This window comes from Anabrus simplex, chromosome 2 (assembly GCF_040414725.1).
Source record: "Anabrus simplex isolate iqAnaSimp1 chromosome 2, ASM4041472v1, whole genome shotgun sequence".
Taxonomy (NCBI): domain Eukaryota; kingdom Metazoa; phylum Arthropoda; class Insecta; order Orthoptera; family Tettigoniidae; genus Anabrus; species Anabrus simplex.
The window spans coordinates 222,302,210-222,326,876 of NC_090266.1; the positions used below are offsets into that span (position 1 = coordinate 222,302,210).

At 40.0% G+C, this 24,667-nt stretch overlaps 1 pseudogene; it reads right to left on the reverse strand.

Annotated features, from left to right (window-relative positions):
• LOC136863497 (piggyBac transposable element-derived protein 1-like) overlaps positions 1–16,010 on the reverse strand; it is a 61,035-nt pseudogene extending 45,025 nt beyond the window's left edge.
• Positions 16,011–24,667: the final 8,657 nt, after the last annotated feature.

The following is a 24,667-nucleotide window of genomic DNA, read 5'->3' on the forward strand; positions in this document are numbered from 1 at the left end:
GTTGCTACCTTGGTTATACGCTTTTGTGTTAGTTTACTATTAATCGCTAAGCTGTTCGCATCATCGAAGTAGAGAGTAACAAATGTCGAGTAGATTTAAAGAAGAATCTGTTAGCAGAAGATAAAAGTCCGTCATGGAAAAACCTATTTCTAGGTATATTTGCGAAGAGTGTGGAAAAGCATTTTCCCGAAGCTATCACAGGAGACGTCATGAGATATCATGTAGGATGATTTTTCAATGCAAACATTGTAGAAGAGAGTTCAAGAACGCATACAACGCTCAACGTCATGAAGCCGCGTATAATGTAGCTTCATCGGGAACAAAATACAAAGAGCTCAACCATATTCCAGCGAACACTGATTTATGTTTAAAAAGTACACCTCTGCGAGAGATTTTTAATTCTCCCTTGCTGTCTAGGCCTGCTGCAAGTTCTGTTACTGAGCACAAACTTCAAGATAAAGAGAGGCAAGATCATGATTATGATAATAAGGATAATGATGTTGATCAAAACAGTAGTAAAGGGAAAGTAGAAGAAGAAGAAAATTCATTGCCATTACAGCTTGATGATTTTACTTCATTTCCTAAGCCTACTACACGTTCTGTCGAAGTGCAAACATCTCAAGAAGAGATGCAAGGTAAAGAAGAAGGAAATTTCAACGCTTCATCGCTATCGAAACAAGTTATGTTTGTACCTAGAAACGCTACTGCTGAAGCACGTATTATATCAAAACAAGTCCCTGCACATCAACTGTCTGCATATAGACTCAAAGTTCACAACAAGCCTCTGTTACCCTATGTAGATATAAGCTACTGTAAAGACCCCAACGTACTGGTAAAACGTTTACAACTGCTAAGAGCCTATCATGATGCTGGTTACACACAGTACAAAGAAGATATTTTTGAAATAGAGCATGAATTACGTCGTGTTGGTATTATTAAGTAAGCGCTTACCCTCACCTAAGTCATCCATCTGTAGTATATAGTCGATCGAGTAGCTATATTCGTATAGATTATTTCCCAACATTCTCCCTTCCTTAGGGTGTTAACTCCGCCTCTAGTTGTAGAGCCGGTCTCAAGCCCGGATAAAGAGAGGAGAGGCGCCCTAGCCCTTTAGCCCATTAGCCCATTAGCCCTTTAGCCCTTTAGCCCTTTAGCCCTTTAGCCCTTTAGCCCATTAGCCCTTTAGCCCATTAGCCCTTTAGCCAAGGAATGTGCGGTAATCTAATCTTCTTAGAACAAAGGTATCCCCTGACATGTTCTGAACACATGTTGTATCGAGTACAGTGTTCTATTATAGTCTTGATCACTTATTTAGTGTTCTAAACACTTCAATCAATGTTCCGATCACATGATAAAGTTAACGGCATAGAGTGCGGTGTTCGATTCTAGTCTTGTTATGTTTCTTTAGTGATTTGCAAGTCTAAACATGCATAATGACGTCATCACTGCAGCACATGCTTACTCTAGCTATCTCGATGCAGGTTTAAACTTGTTCGATAGAGCTATACCTTGACATAAGAGGAGGCCTTAACAGCTTATGTATAGCCGCTATTGTTTAAAGATAGCTGCTGTGAAGAAAAAGCACGTCGAATTTTTCAAATTACCTGCTACCACATTTCAAAGGTATGAGGTTTAGTGCTGTAAAGATACCTGCACGATGCAAAGCTAACTTTCTTCATCAGAGCAGCCACCATCTTGTGTGAGCACCTCTAGGCCGTATCATAAGCAGCTGTGTATAGTCACCGTCTTGTCGCTGCTACCTCCCGCAAGCACCCCTAGGGCGTCTCATAAGAGTAGCAGCCATCTTGTGCAAGCGCTCTTAAGCTGTCTCATAAGAAGCTATGTATAGTCACCATCTTGTAGAAATAGATAGCTGCCAATGCCAAAGGGCCTAAGTAAGGATCGAACCGTCGATCTCATCATTAGACTATGTTTTTTTCATGTTCCTGATACTGCAAACCTAGGTATCAGGTAGAAAAATTTTATCCGTTTTCGAGATATTTAACATTTTGCATTTAAGCCCCAAATTTAATGAATCGAACCTGCACGGCACGTTATACTCTCTACCATAGCTAGACCTGATCATGTTACGAAGACTTACTTCAATACAAGCTAAAACAGAGTGAATGCCAAAGGGCCTAAGTAGGAACCGAACCGTTGATCTCATCATTAGACTATGTTTTACTTGATCCTCGTACTGCGAACCGAGGTATTGGGCGGAAAACTTTTTGTCCGTTTTGCTCTACGATGCACTGCTTTCAAGATATTTAACATTTTGCATTTAAGCCCTAAATTTAATGAATCGAACTAGCACGACACGTTAGTCTCTAAGCTAAGAGCAGCAGCCATCTTGCGCAAGCACCCTTAAGGCGTCCCATAAGGAGACGTGTATAGCCGCCATCTTGTGTCCGCCATCTTGCGCAAGTATCCTTAGGGCGTCTCTAGTCATCTTGTGCAAGGACCCTTAAGCCGCCTCATAAGAGCAACCGCCATCTTGCACAAGCATCACTAGGGCGTCTCATAAGGAGCCTTGTATAACCACCATCTTGCGCAAGCATCCCAAGGGCGTCTCATAAGAACCTGTGTATAGCAGCCATCTTGCGTAAGCACCCTTAAGGAGTCATGTATAGCCGCCATCTTATGCAATTAGCGTTGAGAGAGGACTGCTGTAGAATTTTTCTTTTTAAATTATCCACCACCACATTTCAAAGGTATCTAGCTAAAGATAGCAGCACTGCGTATGACAGGTGACGAATTTACATCTACTGCGATAAAGAGGGCAGCACGTGCTCAAAGATGGCGGATGATAGCTGTCAAAAAAGCACGTAGCTATGTTTACCAAACAAGAGCATGTGGAATTTGCCGCCACCACATTTCAAACTAAAGAGGGCAGCACTATGCTCTGTTGATTAAAGATGGTGGATGGTAGCTGACAAAAAAAAGCACGTGAGTTTGTTTCCAAACAAGAGCACGTGGAATTTTTCAATTTGCCGCCACCACATTTCAAAGGTATCTAGCTAAAGATGGCAGCACGGTGATTAAAGATGGTAGATGATAGCTAACAGAACTTTTCAAATTGCCCGCTACTACATGCTTAAGGTAGTAGCCATAAAGAGGGCAGCACGGTGTTCTGTAGATTAAAGATGGCGGGTGATAGGTGATGAAATTGCCCGCAGCACGGTGCTCTGTTGATTAAAGATGGTGGATGACAGCTGTCAGAAAAGCACATGGCTTTGTTTCCAAACAAGAGCACGTGGAATTTGCCGCCACCACATTTCAACTAAAGATGGCAGCACGGTGCTCTCTTGATTAAAGATGGTGGATGATAGCTAACAGAACTTTTCAAATTGCCCGCTACTACATGCTTAAGCTAGTAGCCATAAAGAGGGCAGCACGGTGTTCTGTGGATTAAAGATGGCGGATGACAGGTGATAAAATTGCCCGCATGATAGCAGCACGGTGCTCTGTTGATTAAAGATGGCGGATGACAGCTGCACATGGCTTTGTTTCCAAACAAGAGCACGTGGAATTTACCGCCACCACGTTTCAAACTAAAGAGGGCAGCACTGTGCTCTATAGATTAAAGATGGCAGATGACAGCTGTCAAAAAAGCACGTGAGTTTGTTTTCAAACAAGAGCACGTGGAATTTTTCAATTTGCCGCCACCACATAGAGGGCAGCACTGTTCTCTCTGGATTAAAGATGGCTGCTTGTCGAAAAGCATTTTTCAAATTATCCGCCACCACATTTCAAAGGTAAGTAGCTAAAGAGGGCAGCACTGTGCTCTATAGATTAAAGATGGTGGATGACAGCTATCAAAAAAGCACGTGGCTGTCAAAAAGCACGTGGATTTGTTTATCTCGAGCTAGTGAGGTTAAGTTGGTAGCACTAAGGTTTAGGCCCGTCAAGATGGCAGCACTGCCGATGACAGGTGACGCAAGAGGGCAGCACAGTGCTCTGTGGTTTAAAGATGGCGGATGACAGCTGTCAAAAAAGCACGTGGCTGTCAAAAAGCACGTGGCTTTGTTTATCTCGCGCTAGTTAGGTTAAGTTGGTACTACTGAGGTTTAGGCCCGTCAAGATGGCAGTACTGGGGTTAGCGATGCGTTGTTGTCTGTCAAAAAGCACGTGGCTTTGTTTACAAATCTGTCGAAAAGCACGTGGCTGTCAAAAAAACACGTGGCTTTGTTTACCTCATGCTAGTTAGGTTAAGTTGGTACTATTAAGGTTTAGGCCCGTCAAGATGGTAGTACTGAGGTTTGCGATGCGTTGTTGTCGATGACAGCTGTCAAAAAGCACGTGGCTGTCAAAAAGCACGTGGCTTTGTTTATCTCGAGCTAGTTAGGTTAAGTTGGCACTACTGAGGTTTAGGCCCGTCAAGATGGCAGTACTGAGGGTAGCGATGCGTTGTTGTCGATGACAGCTGTCAAAAAGCACGTGGCTTTGTTTACAAATTCAAATTTCGCGCTAGTTAGGTTAAGTTGGCAGTACTGGAAGAGGCCACTGGCTGAGGTGGAGGCGGCCACTGGGAGCCGGAGGTGGCGGTGGCGCCAGAACTGTCCAATTATACTACTTAGGTGCCCTCCTCACACGTTGTCGACGGTCATCGGGTATCAGACATATGCGACATTCACCTGTGAAGAGAACATTGCGCCAATGTTCCATAGTCCATTCATGGTGATTTTGTGCCAATCTGTAACGTTCAGCATGGTGCCTTGGTTACGGCTGATGTGCTGTAGAGTTCTGTTTCGTAAAGTGTGGTTGGATACATGAATCCCGTTGACCCCCATAATGTCATTGTCAATCTTGGTGGCATTGTGGTCGGGGTTCCTGCGGCTATAAGTAGCAGAAACTGATCATCTACCGCAGTTGTTGCCATAGGGAGACCATTGTGGGGCAATTCATAGACACTGCCTGTATTTCGGAAACGATTCCTGCTCCATACACATCAGTCTGGCTCACTGCTATTCGCCTCGCAACGTCTCTTGTTGACAGTCCTTGTTGACATATGGCAACAATCTGTGTGTGATCAAACATTGATATCCGTCGTCTTGCCATCGCAGAACGTCCATACACTGATTAAATAAGTCCTCAACTTTGGTCTGAATGGAGGTACAATACACACGTAACAGTCCCACAGACGTTTAACGAAATGTGTAGGCTTGTGGTAGATGCGGGTATACGCAAGTTTCCTTATATGTTTAGACAGTTCAAAGGACGAGGTGTTTCACAACATCTCAACGTAGATCAAGGAGGAATGCGTTTATGGCAGATGCAGGTGATGCATAACTTCTTTTTTAATTTGTGTACGTCGGGAAGGCAAGGAATGAAATGTGTCATAGAATAATACGATTAACATGGAGAGTGAGTATGTTACATTGCTGATGGATCAAAACATTCATTGAACCTACTTACCAGCAAGGGAACAGAAAGGATTTCAACAACTATCGAGTTATAAAAAATTAACTTGTCCGAAGGAAACCATAATTAAGCCAAAGAGAGGCGTTTATACAAGTGGAGGTACGTACCTACCCTAGTGTTCCGTCACTGCATTGGCCTACAAAGGTGATGTCTCAACAGCGCACAAGTCCAGCGTCTTGGACATGTGTAGAAATCCAACTGACGAACCCACTGCCATACTGGGGCGAAACGTGGTTATTTCACAATTTAAAAAAGCCTAAAGAGCTTGAATATTAAGTATCGAGATATTGCATTGGTGGGTATACCAGACAAGGTGTTTGTGGCCATTTTGGAAAGGCAAGTGCGATCAGTAGGCTGGAAGGAAACCAGAATGGTTTCATATCACAGAGGGGAGGTCAGGACCAAGTAATGGAAACATTTCATTATAAGCATGGGCAGTTATGTTTCTATTGCGTAGGCCTAGAGAAGGCATATGATTGGGAGATTATGGGATTAGGAGTAGTTTATTGTAGGCACTCAAAGGCATTTATGTTTATAATCGAGCAGCAGAGAGAATGAGTTATTAGTTCAAAGTAGTTACAGGAATTGGATGAGACTGTAATCCTTCACATTTATTGTTCGTAGTATACATGGATCAATTTCGAAAGTTTTAAATGGCTGGGAGCTTTTCCGTTAGTTGGAAATGTAGTAATAAATTTTTTGACAATGAGAGACTGTGTTGAAAGTCCGCAGTCTAATATTATAGAGCTGAAAAAATAGACGTAGGGAGTAGGGTATGGAAATTCGTATTTCCTAGACAATGTGTATGTATGTATGTGTGTATGTATGTATGTATGTATGTATGTATGTATGTATGTATGTATGTATGTATTGAACCCATGACCTTTGTGCCCTAAGAATATCATGTATTAAATTTTCAATGGGAATAAGGAGTTCGATTTCTTGATAGCGCGGAATTGACACGTGGCTGGGAATGGCTACCTTCTGTCCCACGCTCTGGGATACGTGACGTCATTCGCACGTGTCGACGGCGGAAGAATCTAAGTCATTTTGTGGGCTATTTCAGAAGAGCGCGTGTGTATGGCGTACCCAAGCCAAGTCGACAAAATATAGTGCCTATCAAGTGAGGTCATTTATCCAGCTAATTTAATATGTATAAAATTTAAATGTCCATGTGCACTACCGCCGGAAATGTAGCAAGTGTGTGGTTGCCTTCAAAACTCTTGTAATTACAGTTCAGTTAAGTCAGAAAAGTTACGGAAATTTTCTTGGTGGCAAAGGGAGATGCCCGGAGAGAGGGGGTAGTTTCTATAAATAAGAAGGGACGCCATGATGAAACCCCCTGCATTTTGTATCACGAGGCTGAAGACAGAGAGTTGAGCTGCTCTGTAAAATCGAACGACAAAAGTAGACTAAGTCCAACCAACAGATTTTAGCCGTTGTGGCTGGGGTCTTGACTCCATGAGGAGATAGTTTTTCTTGAGTGGAAATAATTGTACCACAAAGAACGGTCAAGGTACCGAATAAATTTGTATTTGATAAAGAAAGTAATTCGTGTGCGGATAATTACAGTCCGTCGTGTGCGCTCAACAAGAACAAGTGAAGGGCATTTTCTTCTTTTTAATGCTTTATTTCCAGGAAACAGGAAGAATAAAATGATCTGTACAGCCAGAAATGTAAAAATGGCTAAACAAAAATGCCAGGGTCACAGGTGAGCCCTATGATGAACGCTGGCGTGACTTAAGGTATGTGACTTACCATCTTACCGCCTATTATATTTTGTTTCATGATGTCTAAATTATATGTATTTGAAGGGGGTATATACGACGCAGTTGGTAGTCCCTATGTGGTTTTTGTAAATGTCAGAATACGACGAAAAAGGGTCATTTGTTTTATTTTCCACTTGGATAAATTTTCGAAGTCTTGCGAGTGCCGTATGATGTTGTACAAAAAGGTTAGTAAATAGGGTTTCGAAGTGATATCACGTCCAATGTAGATCGTCATTTCCGTGTGTTTATTGCCTATATTTTGTGATGTCAAATTGAGATGTTCATTCGACGTAAAATTTTTCTGGCTGAATCTTTGACGTAAATAATATAAGAAATACATGGTTACCCATTTTCAATCGAGTGGAAGTGCGCTGTCGGGTGAGAGTATAGCGTGATGAATTTGGTCACGGAGTGAAACGTTTTTCTAGACCCATTTAAACTGTGTCCGATTGACAATAAAAAAAGATTTAGTAGGATTTTACAGTCATTTTCGTGAAAATCCAGTTATTAAAATACGATGTTATTTTATGCGAAGTTATTCATTATTAAAGCACTGTGCGTTATTAGACTTCGTGGATTCTAGTAAGGATTTTATTCCAGTTCTTTTGTCAGTGATAGTCGTGAGTTTGGGAAACAGAGGTTAGTTTTGTCGTGTTAGTCGAGATGAGATTTGTGAATCAGGTGTTGGAGACCTGTCAATGAAGCCGGGACTTGTGGAAGCCCGAGGAAGATTTTATAATGTTTGGAATGGAAAGCAGTATACAAGAATCTGCGCCGGTATTAATTTGCGACGTGTACAATTAGTGTGGGCATTTTGAAGTATAATCTATGTGCATTTTGTTGGTTAGAATATCGCATTTGTGTAATTATGTCGGCAGAATTTAAACGTTGCATTCTGAGAGGCCATTCAGGTAGAACGAACAGATGTCTCATATCACTGCCAAGCGAGGGTTGAGGCGGAATGCCGTCAGCTGATAGGGGTTCGCCGCTCGGATAACGGAATATGCAGAGTGTGTTACGCATTGAATTGAGATTGCATTTCTCGGCAGGGGATAACGTTAAATGTTGGATTTAGTTGAAATTTTCATCCGGGAATAACGTGTGTGTTATCAGATACTGTAAATTTGTTTAATTGAGAACGTAATGTGCATTCGAGACCACGAACTTAGAGTATAATGAGCAAGGTTAGCCAAATTCAGGGTTGTCCAAAATATAGAGCGATGGTAATGATGATTGTTTGTCTGTGAGGGGTGCGCAAACTTTATGAAATGTTATGACGAGATGTGATATCGTAATTGGCTTACATTAAACGGTGAATTACTTTAGTTTGTACGTAATTATTAGGGTTATCCAAGTGTTAATAATGGCTAGGGTTAGATTAGATTTAAAGTGTGAGGTCATGAAACAAGATATAAACTGGACATGAATGATGTAATAGTTCTTTTCTAGCTACTGGAATCAACGATAGACATCCGACATGATTAAAATAAATTATGTCAAAACTTGTGTAGGGACATGTGAAAGAAACCATTAGTCCGCGGATATAGAATTTGTTGTTCATTAAGATTTCATTAAATCATTTAATTCTATTTAATTATTAAATTCAGTGAAAACCGTATTTGAAATAACTTTAAAATCAAGCGAATAACTTGAAGGTGCATTCTGGAAATCGTAGTTTATTTTTTGGTGTATATGTAAATGTTAACGTAACGATTAAGGGGACATATCCGAAGGTAATGGATTTTTTTGCCACGAAGTATTGTGAGCATTGTTGTTGCTGCATGATTTGACTTTGTTGATTGAACAGAAATGTGCTGGGGATAGTAACGTGGAAACTTTGGTCATCAACCGATGTAACTTAATTGTGTTTAGCCTTCAGCTTAGAAAATTGGATGGTCAGAGGGTCATCAACCTCAGTGACTTAGAGTAGGGCCATATGCCACCGTAGCATCATTTTCCTTGCGGTCATCATCCACAATGACTTTAAAGTAACTTAGAAGTTTAGATGTCGGTCCATGACATAGTCGCAGGTCACATGGATTAAATTAAGGGTCCATGCCGTATAACCACTGTGTGGCACACACCGATTGGACTGCCTTAATTATACCCAGAGTCCAGAGTTCGTGTTACGAGGTCTGGACCATAAAGAATCACTATGATGGTACATGTAGTCTCACATGGAAGCCGAATTTAAGGATTTCCAGACTTTCCTTCCTTAAATTAATAATTGAGACAATGGTTTCTAGTAAGAATGCCCATTAGGCAGTTACGTCAAAGGCTCATACCAGTGTTCTGACCTTCTATGTAAAAGATGATTGTCCAGTGGACACGATTGAGTTAAATGATACCGTTGATAACTCAGGAATACTTCAGGAATTACTTGAATAGATAGAAACAATTTTTAAAGCAAACCTTTCATTTGAGTAGATAGATTAGAATTACTGAACCCTACCTTTACCTCAGCAAGTGACGAAGAACCCGATACTGCGCCAGAGGCAGATCTCATGATCTTTTGCTGATAGGTAAGAAAGGTAGATATTCTTCAGTATGGACCAAAGGGTTCAGTATGTATTCATAGATATCAGGCCGGTCTACATGGGCTTGCCCTTCTTACTTCGGTCCTATAAAATCAGACGGAGTCTATATTGCCGAGGGTGTTACCTCATGCCTTGTTAAGTCGCAGTGATCTTCTTCCAATCCGGTACAACTTGTCTATCATATATTCCTTTTCAAATAATTTAAACGCGCAATATGCTAAACTAATGGTGAGGTAGTTTTTACAGTTGTCAGTCTCAACTTCCTTAAGGATATGTAATATAGCAAATCTCAAAATTGGTTTGCATTAGCGTTAGAAATATTGAAAATATAGTAAACAATTTGGCCTATGCTGATGACTTGTTGATAAAAGAAGACTGCTGAAAGGGTAATATTTCCGAGCCTGAAGAATCCGGAGTCAGTATTGCTGCGGGTGTTCCCACAAGTCTTGGGAAGTGACAGTGATCTCCTCCCAAGCCGACTACAACTAGTCTATCTACTCGTGTTTAAATCACTTATGAAAATCCACAGCCTGTTTTCAGTCATTCGACCGGATCGGGAATGGAATGAATGAAGACTCCCTTTAGAGGCGAGGATACTAATTGTGCCGGCTGCAGAAGCCTGTCGTACTCCTCTGGGGCAATGATTAATGACTGACAGATGAACTTAAATTATACTGGAGTGTGTTGATGGAATGAAAAAATGACAGGGAAACCCGGAGTACTCGGAGGACAATCTGTCCCGCCTCCGCTTTATCCAGCACAAATCTCACAGGGAGTGACCGGGATTTGAACCACGGAACCCAGTGGTGAGCGACCTACGCGCTGCTGCCTGAGCCATGGAGGCTTACATTTAAACCACTTAATCGCGCCAAATGGTGTGGTAGTTTTAACACCTGCTTCCTTAAGGATGCAAAGCAACACTTTTCTTAAAACTGGATGGCATTAGTGTTGTTTTGTACAACTTGCACAATTTAATTCATTTTAAAAGCAAATAGACTATAGCACATTTCATCATGTTATCTATAAGCATTGCCTCAAATCAGACGCCACATGTCCTGGCGTCCTTGCTAATAATAAGGTAACGATAAGGTTACAATATTCTCATAACGGAAAAATAAGATTAGTGACCAAAGGAAAAATGAATTTATTTAATATCCCTAATCAGCGGGTGTGTGTCGGATCACCGCTTTGATAAGCTGGCCACCGCGGATAAGCATCACGATGATAATTACAAAAAACGAAATTTTTCCCGACTTCTTAAGTAATATTGTTATGACACATCATTTGGTCGCGGCAGGCTGTTTATACCGCCAATTACAACACGGTGAACGTTACAATTAGCGAACTTAAAACTTATTATAATTTGCATTGCACGTGCCTATCATAGTAACGTCTGTTTAGCATTTCGTCTGAATTATACTCAAATGAGCGAACATAACTATGTCTATTATGAGGAGCATAAAAGCACTTAGCGAAGGCAATAATCGCAAATAACGATGCCAAAAACTGAGTATTGAAGAAAGTGCCGGCCAATTTAGTTTCACACATCCATAATTACGTAAGTATTTGGCATGCGTTCAGAGTGTTTACAGGAGAAGTAGCTGCTCCCGGGAACAAGTTCTGGTAATTGGAATCTGGCGCCTTGCTTCACCAACCAGGAGAACACATCACCGATACATTGCTCATTAGAATACTCCTTGAAGAAGAAGAGATTCACAAACAGAGGCTTATTCCCATATAACATGGCCGAAAATTTTGAGGTTTTACGAGCAACTGCCGTGGCCTATGAGATATGTTAGCTCCCCACAAGCCAGCACAAGTTCGACTTCTGACTCAGTCATAGGGGTTTGTGGCCAGCTTGAAATTAGACCAGTCAAGGTCACGCCGCGTACATACAGTGTTGCAAATGTACAACGATTTCAAAGTATGGTATTGTCCACAATACTAGCTAGAAAATAGTACTTGACTTGCGAAAATGAAGAACTGGTTTTAAAACTGAAATATTCATGTGGCACTCGCGAAAAAGAAAATATTTCCATTAATTCACGAATCGAATAATTACTATTAATTATACCATTTTACCTCAACCAATACAGAAAGTTAGAAGCAAAAATAAAAGTGAACTGAAAGAAATTATGGTATGGGCAGGCATAAGTCATGACATGAAAGTCGATCTCCTGTACATTCCCAATGGACCAATAACTCCTCGACGGTATATTGTCTAGACGAGAACTTGGTGCGCCATGTGAATCCTTGCGAAAGGCAACTTGTACAACACGCAGTATTCATGTACATTAATGCTAGATCGCATGATGTCAACGACATCCGGGAATTCCTGCAAGAGCACCATGTGTAAGGAATGGAGTGGTCATACAGAAGTCTCAACTTGAACCCGATCGAACAAGTCTGAGACAAAATGGAGAAATGCATCTAAGGGAGAAGTCCACAACCTAAAGCCCTTGAAGGCCCTTTTGGAAGAGGGGAACGTCTGCCTTAATTGAAATGCGGAGCCTTGTCAGAAGCATAAAAGGATGTTGTGAAGCTGTTATATATGCAGGGGGTGGTAATACTCCTTACTACCGTGCGAGTTGGCCGTGCGGTTAGGGACGCGCCCTGAATACGGTTTTCCTTGGTTTCTCATTTCACACCAGGCAAATGCATATGCTAGGGCCTGTATCTTAAATGAGGCCCCAGCCGCTTCCTTCCCACTCCTAGCCCTTTCCTATCCCATCGTCGCTATATGATCTATCTGTGTCGGTGTAACGTAAAGCAAGTTGTAATAAAAAATCCCTATTGAGACGCTTAGTAGTCATGAAGCCATTTTGGAGTATCACTAGGGGCCACTTTGTTTATGACACGTTGTGCAGTGACGTGTATTGAGTGTCCAGAGAACGCCTTAAGATGAATTGAGACGAATTTTGTCTACAATGAAGTAGCCAAGAAGAAAAATTGACAGAGGAAGCTTGCGACATGTCCCAGAAGACGGTACAACGTATCAGCTGTACTTTAACTTCGAATAAGGTTCAAGGTGTATATATTGTTTCAAACTCACCAAGCAAGTAGTATAAACGGGAGCACAAATGCACTGAACATTACGATTTTAATAAAAAAAACTAAATCCAAAAACACATCTATTTTATATCCCAAAAAGTGTATTTTAATTTAATATTGCCAGACAAATGACGCATTACATAAATCATAATATTTGAATTAATAATTCAAATAGTGAACCAATACTATGCCATCTTATATCTTGATTCTGCAGGAGTATGCGGTGCATCAGAAAAATATTGTGTTTTATGCAGATCAAGTATAATATTCATACATATAATATATGTGGTTAAAGCATGAGCATTTGGTAACTAGTTTACAGTTCCAATAGCTATTCCATTATTTGCACTCCAAATGTTCATTACACTCCTTGTCTTTTCTCTCCTTCAGCTGGTTGAAAGTACAAAGCAATTTACACCAACATGTAGGAATAACCTACTACATCACAATCGACTAACCACTAGCCATCACTACTTGGTATTCCCCTATGTCTGTCATGATCGGCAGGTGAGTCAATTAATCTTTAGACAATCTATCCTCTTCAGTTCTTGTTGCTTTTTCTCGCCATGTGTGTCGATTCATGCCCAAGAGAGTTCTAGGTATAAGCTTACGATGACAACTTAGCTTTATCTCTCAACTTGATTAACATTATTATATTAATCCCCGATTTTCTTTCTGTCCGTTACCACACACTGTACCAAACATGTTCTATCCACACCTTTCTTTCTTGTATGGCGGAGTCAGGTCAAATATTAACCCTCTCAGTGTCAGCGGATGTTGTAGATCCTCCACCATATCGATGGCTTACTTCTAAAACCTCGTATGTCCCAATGCTCTTCCTATACATTATATTCCTTAAGAATGGTCACGCCTCCCAGCCACATATGGATACGCAGCCCATCAGAACAATGTTCGTTGTGTTCATTTTCCTATGGTTGAACGTAAATGGAAATTAACCTCAACCCTCTATGGACAGAATTATGAATCGATAAAGACAAAAGAATTGTTGTGCTGTATTTGTGTTCCTTAAGGGCCACAATAAACATATTTTGATAAAAAATCATATAATTCGTGTTTATATAATATATTTTGTAGCGTTACATATTTGTCACAGTAGGCATTTAAGGGTACAGAAAAATATTGGTCTGTGAATGGTTACATCATTTTCTTACATATGAAAATATATGAATGGGAATTTTCGACCTGTACAGTACTTATTCTTTGTGAAAGTCCAGAAAACAATTCCTTTCTTTTCCGATGCACAAATGAACATATTTCTCACATATAATTGAGGGACTTCCCTTACAGTTCAGCATTTTGAATCTGCCTAGTTCTTATTCTTTGTGAAAGTCCAGAAAACAGTTCCTTTTCTTTTCGATGCACAAATGAATATTACACTTCTGGCACACAATTGAGGGACTTCCTCTGCAATTTGGCATTTTACATCTGCCTCTCTTCTCAGACACAATTCGCCAATGTCCAACATTGTCCTGCCGAAAAACCTTTTGGGGAATTGGCTTAGATGCATGCCATGTTTTCTTCTTCTTTTCATATTCAAAATCCACACTTAAAGAAGGTCTTCCCTTCTTTCTCCCATATCCGTCCTTGTTCCTTTTGCACAGAGCATCAGCTATTTCAGCCTTTAAGCGACAAATTTGGATCTGCTTAATTTGGGGGACACCAAAGGAGAGACGGTCCTTCCTGTACAAGAGCCAAGCAGTTACGATAACCATACCAAGGAAGTGAAAGAATAACCAATGGTAGTACTTCTTCCATCTGATGTGGATTCTGTACAATGCAATAAGTGAATCTAAAAGATCCACTTCTCCCATAAACTTGTTGTAGAGAAGAATTATTGATGGATAGCCAACATCAATCCTTTCTCTTCTTTTTTAACCCATCATTTCACCTTAATCAGTAGTTCTGCAGCAGAAAATGTAGAGGCAAGAACTACGAATCTGTTGTCAAACCATATGACAACTCGCTCACTTTGACCATCAATATCTGCCTCCCGTTCTTCATAGGAACCTCTCCCCTTTTAAAAAAACATTTATCAGTCACCAACGTACATTCTGGTAATCTCTTGGCGCTAACGGTCCCCAGACAATAAATATTTTCGCCTGCAAGCTTCGAAATGAGTGGAATTGTCGTAAACCAATAGTCAAAGTACAAAAAAATTGGTTCAATTGTTTGGGAATGATCTGACAAAGGCGCAAAACAACATTTGCATTAGCCCCTAAATCTTGAATTCCTGGCAAAGGATCACTTTGCCGCAGTACACTTCAAAATTGTACACAGTTCCTTTTGAATCACATAAGACATATAATTTTTACCCCAATTTGTATGGATTTTTTGGCATGTATTGTTTCAAGGTAGACATACCTATTCATCAACACAAAGCATCCTATCAATAGGTAGCTTGTTGAATTTTCCTATCAGACTGTTTATCAGTGGCCTAAGTTTGAAAAGTTTATCTCTGTTAGCACCTTCTAAATCAGGCATTGCTGTGTTGTTATTGAAGTGGAGATTGGACTTTATATCTTCCCACCTGTCTCAACTTATCATATCTGATACACAAGAAGCACCAAATAAAGTAGACCAATATAATCTAGTACGTGGTACACTAATAAGTGACATATAAAGCACTGTTCCAATAAATTGTTCCAATTCATTGACAGTCATTTGGAGAGCTTTGGCTGGATTCTTCTGAACAGAATACAATTTCGGCTGTTGTGTCATATGTTCTAGAAGATGACTATGAAAGAATTGTGTGAAATACTCGACAGGTTTCTCGATTGCGGTGGAGTCTGGGATTGAACCTCGCCACTCTGGTATATCACGAGCACTGTTGTCTTTACTAACATTTCTCCAAAGTAGTCTTCACCTAGTGGCTTCACGTGATGTTGAAGCAGCTGAAGTGCTGTCTACGTCATGGATACTGGTATCATCTTTATCACTTGGCTCTAAAAGTCACAGAAGCAGTTTACAGATTAGCGTCTTTTGAAATCTACTAATGCAGAAACAGTTCTAAATAACGTTGCAGTGCAAAACCAGAGATAAGAGCTAAAACCTTACCATCTTCAAAACTGCTTGATGTAGAATCCTTATTCGTTGGCACATAATCATCATCTGTATCACTAGAAGAGGCACTCAGGCAACTGTCATCATTCTCCCCTTCTGCCACAAGAGCATTCACACAACTCTTCTTGCCGTAAAGTGTTGCAGGCTTCATTTTCGATATAAAAAAAACAACAGTTTACTTGTAAATGCCTAAGTTGACAAATTTGTAGCATTTAAAAAAAGGGGTCACAAATTCTTGGAATAATGTCTAGCATAATATTTCTTTATCCAGATGTACATCGAAATTACCTCTATCATATACTATTTTGATAAAGTTCATCACTTACATTTTTCAAGATCAGTAATAATAAATAACCGCAGCTGAAATACATGTGTCCATGCCATTCAGGACTCCCGATATTCAACTGTTCAAATGGTTCAACAAATTGTCGCAACGCTGCGCCACTTCCTAGACTTGTAATCTGAAGCGTTGCAAATCTGTTACGCGCGGAAACCGAGTGAAAATGCTTCTCGCTATACAGATAAAGCAATGTATTGGAAACGTTAAAACATTTTTCGCGCTCGGAGTGCGCAAATTCGCTTGAAAACAACATCTCTACAATACGGTATTGTAAGGTCTACACACCAGCACAGGAAAATGAACACCGAGCTCGATAGCTGCAGTCGCTTAAGTGCGGCCAGTATCCAGTATTCGGGAGATAGTAGGTTCGAATCCCACTGTCGGCAGCCCTGAAAATGGTTTTCCGTGGTTTCCCATTTTCACACCAGGCAAATGCTGGGGCTGTACCTTAATTAAGGCCACGGCCGCTTTCTTCCCACTCCTAGCCCTTTGCTGGCCCATCGTCGCCGTAAGACCTATGTGTGTCGGTGCGACGTAAAGCAACTAGCAAAAAAAAAAAAAAGGAAAATGAACACTACGAAAATTATTCTGATGGACTACATATAAATGTGTGGTTAGTAGGCGTGACCAGTCTTAAGGAATATAATGGGTCGGAAGAGCGTTGGGACATACAAGGTCTTAGAAATAAGCCGCCGATATGAAATTAACGAACTATTTCTTCCCAAATGTATACTATCTCGATCTTGTTCAATATCTGACAAATTATTTGGTGTATAGGCCCATTATTTTTATTTTTGATACGAGAGGTTTAAATAAATAAATAAATAAATAAATAAATAAATAAATAAATAAATAAATAAATAAATAAATAAATAAATTTTTAAAATTGCTTTACGTCGCGCCAACACTAACAGGTCTTATGGTGGCGATGGGATGGGAAAGTGTTAGGAGAGGGGAAGGAATCGGCCATGGCATTAATTACTGTAAGGTACAACCTAGTGTGAAAAGTGGAAACCGCGGAAAATTATCTTCAGCGCTACCGACAGTGAGGTTCGAACCCACTATCTCCCGAATGCAAGGTTTCAACTGCACGCACGGCCAACTTGCTTGGTAATATGTAAACAAACTCTGCACAATGTCCCCTAGATTAATTATTAGCATGTCCTTGAGTCCAATACTAGGATAATCCAACCAAATGACGACGCATTCCGACCACAAAATGTACGATAAATACAATGATATCCTCTTATTCTTCCTGAATTTTTCTCCAATTAATTATTTGCGATGGTCATTGCATGTGGATTTGGCCCAGTTTAAGGGCCAGAAGCCCATCCAGATGTCTAACCCTTATGAAGCGATAAATTCACTATTACCTCCCTCTGTATTGGTTGGTCGTATGTGATGTGTGTATATGAAGAGGTATGTATTGAGACGAACACAATCACTCGTCCCTAGAGATAGAGGACTTAACCAGAAGTGAAAAAAATTCCAGAGATAACCGGAAATCGAACCCGGGACCGTTCGAAACGAAGGTTACTGCACTGACCGCTCAGCCACTGTGCCGAACGACAAATATGGATATTAGTATTACTAAGCAATGCTAAGTAACAAACATATATAGCCCCTTCAATTTAACAGCCAGTCGCTTAGTGTGGGGAAGCCTATCTGCCCCAAACCCGGATAACTTTCCTGGATCATCTAGACATTTTCAATGCGGACTGCGGGCTGATAAACGGTTCAGTCAGCTAATTGAGGAACCGTCTTATTTGATAGGCAACGGAACCGTTCAAGAAGGATACGGTACAGGTTGTCGTCAAGATGCCCACGTGACACTTCAATATCTGCAGTCCGCCTAACGGGGCGGCAGTCACTAAAGGTCACCAGAAACTGTATCAAATGATTTATGGACTTGAGCTTTTTAGAAAATGTAACTTGGAAGTATTACGCCATATATAATAAATGGGAAACTTGGCGAGAGAATTATTGAAGAAACACCGTAATTGAAATGGATGTGCTTTGCTCATGCGTTCTTTGGTGAAAGTGACCAGTCTTAAGGAAAATATTAGAAAGGAAGAGCATTGTCAGATACGCGGTATTGGTTCTTGAGGAACCAAATATTTATTTAAGGTAATGACATTTCTTATATCGACGGCTTACTTCTAAGATCACGTATGTCCCAACGCTCTTCCTACCCATTATATTCCTTAAGACTGGTCACGCCTGCCAACCACACATTTATATGCAGTCCATCAGAATAATTCTCGTAGTGTTCATTTTCCTGTGCTAGCGTGTAAAGGAAACTAGACCTTACCATACCGTATTGTAGAGATTTTGTTTCCTACAGTATAATATATTTAAGGTTTATTTTCCTTTACACTTAACCATAGAAAAATTAACACAACGAACTTTGTTCTGATGGGCTGCATATCCATATGTGGCTGGGAGGCGTGACCAGTCTCAAGGAATATAATGGATAGGAAGAGCATAAGGACTTACGAGGTTTTAGAAGTAAGCCATCGATATATTCCTTAATTTTAACTTTTGTATGTATAAATGTTGATTTTTGTAGCATGTTATAGCTATATGTTTATATTAAAATCGAATATGGAACAGATGTAATTATGATTACATGTACCATAATTATAATTATGAAAGTATTTAAATAAAACTTACACATAAGTAGGCATATAGCGCTCTTTAATTTTCATTAAAACACATTAAAGCTGTTTTTAAGGTTTTTAGTGTCTTTCCGATTGACTATTTTTGGACATTTTAGTGCCTAACTTCCACTTTTTAGATATGAGTAATATTGTCGTGTGAATCCAAAACGGAAGGAGATCTACCAGATATATATAGTAATAATAAAGGGCGTAGAGAAATACAGGAATAGAAGTAAAAATAGTTTAAACTTCATTATAAAATGCACATGTAAGTTATGCTGAGTTATACTTACCCCGTACTTATCGAGATATGTATTATGGAACCTAGAGGCTTTCTTTAGATTGTAAATTTAAGACATTATTGAAACGCAGAACTCTGTATTGCTATACAGCTATTTCCTAGGGTAACTTCAGTGCATCTCATATTATACCCGTAGCACTTTCGTATTTATAAAATACCACTGAGGAGATAGGATCATATACGGTCGAAACGAGTCATTGTATCTTTATACGTGCACAATATATTAGCCTCAAATTAGATTAGGAAGTTGTTTGAAATATATGACGGGAGATGTATAATTAACTTCAATAATTTGATATCTTAGGAACATGTTTATTTATTGTGTGGAACAACACCCATGCCTGAGGCTTGCAACTCCAGTCCGAACTTGCCTTGGCCATTATGATGCTGTAATCTTGTGCGACACTCGAAGCCATTACTAATTGAATTTGACCGTCATGGAGCGACAATTACAGCCACTTATGGCTCATAGTAGATGTAAACTTACTGGAAGCCCACGATTTAGGAGCAGCATGTTGAGATTCTATCAGCAAGCTTGTTTCTCTAATGGCTTTGCATCAGCATGTAATCCGTCAACCTTTTATCGTGCTACCACTAATTTTTGTGTTAATATTATACGAGGAAACCATTTACTTATAAGGCAAGTGAGTGATTAAAATGATCACCTGGCAACGACCGGCATGTACGATATTAAAATGAGACACTTCTTATGTTAAAGACGTTATTTGAGCATTTCATTACATGGATGAACTTCCAAATAGGTAGGCCTACTTGAATATCTGTAGGCGTTTGAATACTTGAACATGTTCTGTGTTGTGATAGTAGTCTTAATCTTTCATAAAACATGTTCTTGTCCTTCGAAATTATTTGTAAGGAATTTATTGATGACCGTTGTTGTTAGCTTCAGAGATTGTTAGTTCATAATCATTAACCTTAACGTGTCTCTTAACTCCAGTTATTAGGCAGATGACACTCAAGCAGAAATACTAAGCAGCTATGAGAAAATAGTGGGTAATCGACAATAAATACCATTGAGAACTTTTTAATCCAGATGGAACACATGGTCATAGGCCGTATTCCTTTAACGGCGAAGAGAAATGCACAGTGGTTGTTGTGATATAAATACTGGCCGTTAAGAGGAGTTCTCTGAAAGCCGATGTCCGGTTGCTGATAGGGTGCGACTCCATTAACCCCATTGACCACGTGGTAGTAAAGTGATTTCCAGTGTTCCACCCCTGCGTTCTGAGGGAGCTTGGCAGACTAGGGCTGGCGAATGTACGTTGGGCGGAAGGAAGAAAGGGATAGCCTGAATATAATACATTTACTACGAATTACAGTATATCTATCACACTCGTAATATGTTAAAACGTTGACTGAAGACCTTGTTTAGGTACTTTGCCCGTATACCAAAAGATATAGGGTCGAATCAAGTCGGTCGAACAGTAAGTATGTATGAGGTACCGTGTTAGGTGATAAATTAACTCTACCTGTCTAGGCAAAAAATCTGCTATTTAAGAGTCTTTAAGGTCTACAGCACCCAAAAGGAATACGAGACGATTCACCAATAAAAAAACAACAACTAATAATATACACTCATACATCCATGTATACAACCCCATGATATAATGTCATGTCCTTCAGTCTGCACATCCCTGTGAATTAACTGTCACCACAGTCCGCTATTAGCAACTAGCTCCCTGGCCACATTTACTCGTAGTTCCAAAACTCTTACCCTTAAATCGCTAAAAACTCAGTCAAACCATGTTGGCCTTTGTTTCCCTTTGTTTCTCGAACCATGCATGGCCGAGTTCATTATTTTCCTAATCTGATCCATACGCACAGTTTCATTTATTGTCTTCATTCATAACTTACCTCCTAAGTTATGAGTGTTTTTCAGTCATTGTTTCCACAGGTGTATACCAGCGTCGGGATGAGTGGTTCAGTGAGTAGCAGAGCTGGCTTTCATGGCCCAAGTTGGTGGGTTCGTTCCCGGCACAGACCAATTATATTTGAATATGCTCAAATACACCAGCCTCGTGTTTGTTGATCTACCATAACTTACATGAACGCCAGCGGGACATCATTGCGGAACATATTAGTCTCTGACAACTGTAAAAATGGATGGTGGGACGTAAAATTATTATTATTATTATTATTTTTGTTATTATTGTTATTCTACCTGCAATAACTTCCGCTACTTGTATGTCGAATGAATGAATGCTAGTTGTTTTTCGTCGCACCGACACAGATAGGTCTTACGGCGACGATGGGACAGGAAAGGGCTAGGAGTTGGAAGGAAACGGCCGTGGCCTTAATTAAGGTACAGCCCCAGCATTTGCCTGGTGTGAAAGTGGGAAACCACGGTAAACCATTTACAGGGCTGCCGACAGTGGGGTTCGAACCTACTATCTCCCGAATACTGGATACTAGCCGCACTTAAGCGACTGCAGCTATCGAGCTCGGTGCTTGTATGTCTGAAAATCCCAGCGTTTGATAAATATATCCTGAGTTCACCCAGTTTTCACTTCTGTATAACAGAGTCGGTGACGTAAATTTAGTTTCACCCGAGGGGTAACATGTTTTTTTACAGAGTACCATTGATTCCAAGCGAGCATTCACTTCATTCTCATTCCTGCAACGTGATTCGATTTCAGCAACCCCTGTGAGAATACATATCCTAGTTACTTGAAATTACCCACCTGTTCCAATTTCGCTTTTCGCTTTCCCTAAGTGACATTCGTTCCTCCAAAGTTTCCTCCCATCCGACATACCTTCGATCTTGGAAATGCACATCATCATGTCATACTCCCAAAATAAATATAATACTACTACTACTAATAATAATAATAATAATAATAATAATAATAATAATAATAATAATAATAATAATAATAATAATAATAATGTTATTTGTTTAATGCCTCTTCAAAATGTTATTGTTTTTAAGAGGCGCTCTTCTTCTCTTCTTCTATCTTAATCTGTTTACCCTCCAGGGTTGGCTTTTCCCTCGGACTCAGCTTGGGATCCCACCTCTACCGCCTCAAGGCAGTGTCCTGGAGCTTCAGACTTTGGGTCGGGGGATACAACTGGGGGTCGGGAATCGAATCCACGTCTACTCAGTTGACCTCCCGAGGCTGAGTGGACCCCGTTCCAGCCCTCGTACCACTTTTCAAATTTCGTGGCAGAGTCGGGAACCGAACCCGGACCTCCGGGGATGGCAGCTAATAACGCTAACCACTACACCACAGAGGCGGACAAGAGGTTCTCTGATGATGGAATTTTGTAGGCACATCAGAAGAGTTCCTTTGACAGAAAATATGGAGTTGTCACAGTTAATCGCCCTGAAATGGTACCCCCCTCGGCCAGAATCAAACCTCCAACGACTAACGCATCACCGAGATCAGATTATTATTATTATTATTATTATTATTATTATTATTATTATTATTATTATTATTATTATTATTATTATTATTATTATTATTATTATTATTATTATTATTATTGTTACGGAGTTATCCGTGGAATGCAGAGGTGAAAGAAGGTGCGGGCTGGAATGGGTCTAACTACAAGGTCGAAAGATTAATGAAAATTTAAATAAAGGTTATATTTTCGATAGACAACAATATTTAACAAATTTTCACTAGGTGAAATAACAATGAAAAATCAGGTACAATTATAACATTACAAACGAAAGCACATGTTAAGGGGTCTTTACAAATTCTGGGCTTCGAGCCCCAATTTCACAATCCTTGAGCAACTAGCCCAACTTTACCAAGGCACACATTTTATCCAAAGGGCAGAAAACCCCTTCATTCAAGGAGCCTTTGCTCCAAAAACCATATCAGGACTCCTAAAGGCACTTTTACCATATATGAAAGAGCTGACCCGCTCTCAAATTTACAAGCCTATTAAAGGCCATACCAGACTTTTACAATAAATTGCCATCAAGGTACCGCTTACATCAAATGAAACGGGGGTATTTCGTACCCAACCTACTGGGCCTCAGTGCAAAAGAAGAGATTAATTAAATGGACCAAAATACCAAGATGAATGGAGGCGTTGCTTGCACTCCTACATGCAACCTTTTAAAACCTAAGGGGCACTAGGCCGATGACGCAGGGGATATTCCCAAACTAGGGAGGTGACTGGTATAAAAAAAATTAATACATTAAAAGAAGAAAATCGGTTATTGAAACGTAGTCACCTCAACTCAAAATGAAGGGGAGCTCGAGAGGGTAAAGCACTCTCTATCCCCGATTTACAGTTAAAGTAATAAGAAATGTTTACGTAAGCCGGCACTAAGTTACATTTTTAGAGAGGTAGGTTACATTGAAAAGGTTTCGGACCTTCCCCGAGGGCTAAACTGCTGAGCTAGCAAGAAATAAAGATGTTAAAATGCCATTACCTTTGTTGAAGAGCTGCTGCCCGAACGAAGAGGCGCTACCCGGCCCCTGCTATACTTCCATACACTAAGCTAGATGTTGTTGAAATGGCCGAGAGCCAGGAAAATCAGCCGCTTTTATACTCTCGGGGAAGATTCGAGACCTTTAATGAATAATTAAGACACACCCACAGTCGTTTATTGGGTAGCTTACAGTTACACATCAAAATTGGAGAAGAAAGACACCATTGGCTGAAAATTAATGACAGAAATTATCGATTGGCTAACTTCAAAACTGGCGGAAAGAAAAGATTTATATTGCCAACGCACAAATGAAAGAACGAAATCTAGTAAAGAACAAACTTATGAATACAAAATTTCTTCAAATAAAGTTCTACCACTCCGCACCAGGGTGCATGGTCAAAGTTTTTGTAGAGACATCTATCAGAGAATGTCCACACTTCTTGATAATTAGTAAACAAAAGCAGTTCGAAATTAACATAGTGACATCTTCTGAGAAACTGTTGAGATAATTCAGTTTTTAAAGTTCCGAGTTTCTGCTGTAGGGGAGTACTTTAAGGCGGAAAATTGAAAAGTGCGGCGTAGAGGTGTACCAACCGGTACAATTATTATTATTATTATTATTATTATTATTATTATTATTATTATTATTATTATTATTATTATTATTATTAGGGAACCCTTACACAGTGGCCTAGCCAAACATCTCTCACAACTCCGGAGCACGGTTTCAGATCCTGGTGATTAGAGGTGAGATTTCATGTAGGACAAACTTATTGTGCAGACAGATAGGTCATTCAGACTTAAACCCCCAACATACATCGAAATTGAATCTGTATGCCTCATCAACTTCACATAAAACAAGGGAAGATAACGTTGAGAGAAAAGGAAAAGTAATCTCTTTCAATGGTCAGTAAAATCCGCTTACCATCATGGTGTAGGAACGCAGCCGGCAGAGACTTCAGTTAATACGTAAGAGCCAGTCAACTGGAAAGAACATTGTGCAGCGAGCAATAGAGACGTATTACTGCAAACACGCACGAACCCTGTGGTGCCCGGTGCAGCAGTCCAAGGGAACTATTTAAGCCTTCATGTATTTCCG